At 39.9% G+C, this 5,476-nt stretch overlaps 1 protein-coding gene across 1 annotated transcript in view; it reads left to right on the plus strand.

Moving 5' to 3' along the window:
• The window catches only part of LOC106884496 (S phase cyclin A-associated protein in the endoplasmic reticulum), a 225,176-nt gene that overhangs the window by 110,473 nt on the left and 109,227 nt on the right, over positions 1 to 5,476 (plus strand). The gene's annotated exons all lie outside the window — the stretch shown is intronic.

Genomic DNA, 5,476 nt, shown 5'->3' on the forward strand with positions numbered 1-5,476 from the left:
TATATATATATATATATATATATATATATATGTCTACATACACACACATGCATGAACACACATACAGGAATGATTGCACTGAAAATCTCTCACACACACACGCATGGCATACACATATAGAATCAAATGTCGCCATACACAAGCATTGAACACACACACATACACACACGCCAACGAAGGAGCCTGTATATGGTCGCTGAATCTATTAGAAATCACAGCCAAGTCTCTCTTTAGTCACACAGATGTCCTAAGACAATAAGGTGTGACAATATTGTCTAGGGTTTCCAACATACTGGAAATAGCTGTGATGTCCACGGCTGGAATGCTTTTGATCAGAGCTAAACAATAACATTTGCTCAGATAGACATGGGTGCGCTGCATGTTTATACATTTGTAACTTAATGTTTGGTTGCATGTCGACCGAGTGACATTGCTGCTGCTGCTGCTGCTGCTACTACTACTACTACTACTACTACTACTACTTACAATAGAAAGTGGTTAATGGTGTCGGTTTTGACTTAAAGGCTTGTGTCTATGGTGATTATTATAATAGAAATGGTGGTGGTTTATGAATTGGTAGAAGGTGCTTTCGTTGTGTGTGTGTGTGTGTATATAGGCGTGATAGTGTAAGGATCTTTTGGGCGATAACTGACGAAGAATTAGCAACGCCCCATCTCGTAAATAAGTGTTCTCTGTACAAAAGACTAATCCGTTTTGAGGTTTTAAGTGCCTAGCAGCCACTGCGTAAACTTTGATTTTGCTAAAGAGGTTCAGTAAAACTGAAACCTGTCTGGAGTTGTCATAATGACTGCCAAAGATCATTCACTTCTCCCCGCGCCACGCAATTTGTGTTCTCGTTGATATGCAAATGTGTATTACCACAGCGCTTTATTTCTCTCTGTTGCTCACACATCCGTACATTGGATGGTTGATGCGGTCTTGTTTGAGCCAACTACCATCATGGTTTTTCGTGTGCAGTGGAAAGGGAATGCCTTCGTTCTAAAAATTAGAGTTGAAGCATTAATTCATTTTGCCCCATCTCCCTGCTGACTATATTCTTCCTGCAGATATTGACCTGAAGATTTATTCAGGCTGGGGCTCGACCGCATCCATGTTACAAGTTTGACGGGAAGGCCCTCTTCTTTCCTTGAATCATTTATCTTTCCCTCTCTCACTCACACACACACACACACATACACACCTTGTGGTTCGCTTTATGCTTGGAGATAAACGGTTTCGGTTGTTTTTATAAATTGTTTTCATATCTCTTGGGTGGTGCAACTTTGTTTTCCTGTTTCTGTAACAGGTTTTCTTTTTCAAAGAATTCTCAGAATTCTTCCTCGTACGATGAAGAGAATTTTGCTGTTACTGTTGGCGGTGGTGGTGGTGGTGGTGGTGATGAAGAAGATGATCTACAGTCATTGAATATCCCTCTCCTCCCCAAAGTTTCAGGCCTGGTGAAACTTTGTGCCTTTAGTAGAAAAGATTATTATTATGGTGATGAGCTGTCTGAATGGTTAGCATGCCGGGCGAAATGCTTAGCGGCATTCCATCTGTCCTTACGTTCAAAGTCCGTCGGAGTCAACTTTGATGAAACAATTACCAGTAGCGCATTGGGGTCGATGTAATCGACTATCCCCACTCCCAATTTCAGGCCTTTTGCCTATATTAGAAAGGATTATTGTTGTTGTTGTTGTTGTTGTTGTTGTTTGCATTTGTTTTGTATTTAATTTACCTTTTACTATAGAAATCAGATATAGATTTATAAATGGATGGATAGATGGAGGGTTCGATAGATAGATGGGTTGTTAGATGGGCAGACGTTCAATTGAAAAAAAAAATGGAAAATAAATAAATTCGAAAGTAATTTGAAGTCATGCATTCACTCATTGGTTCTTTATTTGTCTTGTAAGATAAAAATAAATAGAAATTTAAAAAAAAAAAAACCCACACACACACTCGAAAACAAAAAGGAAAAATGTCGAAAATAAAAAATGGTTTCGGGTTTGGTGAAGTGTTGGCATGTTTCCTGTTTCTCAACTGCATTAACAGGACATGGTCTCTAGGCCAGCAATAGGCGGCGTGAAGATAGACCAGTCATACAGACGGACAGCTGTAGTGTTGTTGCTGTTTGTTTATTGTAGATTATTTTAGATTTCAGAAGTAAAAAAAAAAAAAGGAAATGTCTTGTGTAACCATTGATTCCTGTCAGTACGTGATTTTTGAGAACATGGACAGATTATTGTAGTATGGCGCTGTGGACTACACGTAATGATGGATGAATGGATAGAGAGACAGATAGACAGATAGATAGATTGGTAGATAGATAGAGAGATTAATAGGTGCTTAGTTACTCAAGACAAATAGATAGGAGAGAGAGGGATGGATAGATAGAAATACATATCAAAAGATAGAACAGATAGATAGATAGATAGACAGATTGGTTGATAGAGAAATTAATGGATGCTTGGAGAGATAAGACAGATAGATGAGAGAGAGAGAAAGAAATACATATCAAAAGATCGAATATAGATGGATGATTTTTGATGAGTACAGGGGGAAATGTGAGTGGATGGTTGGCTGGTTAGAGAGACGGGTTGGTGGTCTGTATGTCTGCTAGAAAGTTGGATCAATTGATTAATGATCAGGATAAATAGCACGGTCACGTGACCGTAGACAAGCTAAATGAGTGGACAGATGGAATGCTAGGTGGACAAGAGGGGTGGATTGACATAGAGACACAGGCACACATGAGGAGGTATTGTGTCGCTCTCCTTCCCCCAAGGTTCCGATTCCAGTCTTTTCCTCATTTCTGACTCTGCCGGAGCAGCAAACCATGGAATTCCGTTTTTACCCAGGATTTTTTTTTCTTCTTGTTCAGATCGATTGAATGATATTGAAGCGGAATATCAACCATATCATTCTCACCAGTTTCGGAAATTGTTGCTGAGATACTACCCCTCTAATCTATTTACTAATCTTTTCCGAATGGATTATTGCTGGACGAGTGAATGGATAAGTAGGTAGATGGGCTAGTAACTTGGATTCTACGAGATGACGCACAGACAAGGTCGCTCGACTTGCTATAAATATCACCCAAATCTCCCCCAAGTCACACTTTATCGTCTCAACTATTGAGCATTCAGATTACTCTGTCAAATATAATGCTTGTTTATTCATTATTCGTTTTGAATTAATCACGCACTATCTTATAGCTTTGGTATTTTGTTTATGTGATTATATAGTTTTTAGAATGTCATTGTGGGGTCGGTGTGAGAGGCTGGATCTGGTTGGTTTCACCATAAGCAGGTAGAATATCTGGACTGGATATGGACAGTTTAAATCAGGGGTTTTCAAACTGTGGTCCGCGGACCACAGGGGGTCTACAAGGACAAGACAGGGGGTCCGGTCCGTAGACAGCAAATACTTTTTATGGGCAATTTGATTTTATATATGGTTTTTAATCGAAATCTTTTAATTGACAATAAACCTATTTGTTAAATACTGTTAAATAAACAAATGTAAAAATGTTATTTTAAGCAAATATTTATGTATAAATTTCATAAGCGTTTATAAGGGGGTCCCCAAGGTAAAGCCTGGAATATAAAGGGGTCCGCAAGTCAACAAGTTTGAAAACCCCTGGTTTAAATGCTAAAACGTTAAAGAGAGGAAGAAATGTATGTAATCAAAGATAATGCTGTACAAGATACAATATACATTATTAAAAGAGATGGGAGAGTCACAGGTGGTAGGCCATTGATAATAAGCGTGCTCAGTCAGTTCCAGTTTGATGTTTAAATGATGACAATTGGGATTCTCTAGTATTTAGTAAGTGAGAGTGGTTGTACAAGCTGCGGCAATCTAACCCCTCTCCCAGATTCACTATTCTTATACGACTCAACAGCAAACACGATACGCACCTACTAGTTCATACTATGTTGGTCACTAAAAGAGGAATCGGTAAAGCAGTCGCATGAAGATACCGTTACCCAGGAATGACTGTGTGCTAAGAAGCTTGCTTTTCAAACGCATGGTTCCTGGTTCAGTCCCACTGCCTGGCACTTTGGGCAAGTGGCTTCTACTATAGCCTCGGTCGACTAAAGCCATGTTAGTGAATTTGGTAGGCAGAAACTGAAAGTAGCTCGTCGTGTGTGTGTGTTTGTTCCCCGTCACCGCTTGACAGCCAGTGTTGGTGTGTTTATGTCCCCGTAACTTAGCGGTTTGGCTTCAGCAAAAGAGACCTGTATAAAAATAAAAGTACTAGGGTCAGTTCATTCGACTAAAATTGAAGACGTTAACCCCAGCATGACCGCAGTCTAATGACTGAAATAAGTAAAATGAATTAAAAAAAAAAGGCTTAACTTCTCTAGCGCCACACCAATAGTTGTTTAAAAATGAGAAATTTTTTTTATACCACTCCTGATACATGAGGAAATTGTTTTATTTTGGTTGTTGTTTTTGGCACTCCGTCGCTTACGACGTCGAGGGTTCCAGTTGATCCGATCAACGGAACAGCCTGCTTGTGAAATTAACGTGCAAGTGGCTGAGCACTCCACAGACACGTGTACCCTTAACGTAGTTCTCGGGGATATTCAGCGGGACACAATGTGACAAGGCTGACCCTTTTGAATTACAGGCACAACAGAAACAGGAAGTAAGAGCGAGAGAAAGTTGTGGTGAAAGAGTACAGCAGGGTTCGCCACCATCCCATGCCGGAGCCTCGTGGAGCTTTAGGCGTTTTCGCTCAATAAACACTCACAACGCCCGGTCTGGGAATCGAAACCGCGATCCTATGACCGCGAGTCCGCTGCCCTAACCACTGGGCCATTGCTTGCGCCTCCACTTTATTTTGGTACTTCTATGATAAACGAGAGAAGTCGTGGTGGTAAGAGTGGGACTCTTGTAGAAGAAACTGTCTGAGCTTTTATTAAATCGTCTACTGATCCAGTAGACGAATAGTCAGAAGTGTTCCAACCATGAACATCTCACCTGTTTGTATATCAAGGATTGCATTATTTAATGTGTTCTTTCTTTATTTAAAAAGATAGGTTTCAGGGAGATTTGGCTGCTATATCTCGCAGGTCGATTAATCTCTCTGGCTGTTTTAGTGATATTGGTGTCAGGTGTTGGTTGCGAAAACTTTATCAAGTCAGCTGTTATTTCTTCCTTTACCTCTCTAAGCAATCCCTCATGATTTGTGATTAATAAGTGAGTGATTAATCTCTAATTAATCATGCGTAGTGATAATCTATTTGTAACGATCAGGCAAATACTTATGTATAAAAGGGGTAAACTTCTGATCGCAACAACAGAAAATTGTTCAAACGGAATTAATATTCAGATTGAAATTATGTAACAACAGTTATAATACCCAAAGAATTTCATGTCCAGCCCTCAATTGTTCAAAGATAGGTGGTGAGCGGTCCGATCCGTCTGCAGCTCCCTCTCGTATTTTGTACCATCTACGCCCAGTCCT

The sequence above is a fragment of the Octopus bimaculoides genome, chromosome 15 (assembly GCF_001194135.2).
Source record: "Octopus bimaculoides isolate UCB-OBI-ISO-001 chromosome 15, ASM119413v2, whole genome shotgun sequence".
NCBI classification, from domain to species: Eukaryota; Metazoa; Mollusca; class Cephalopoda; order Octopoda; family Octopodidae; genus Octopus; species Octopus bimaculoides.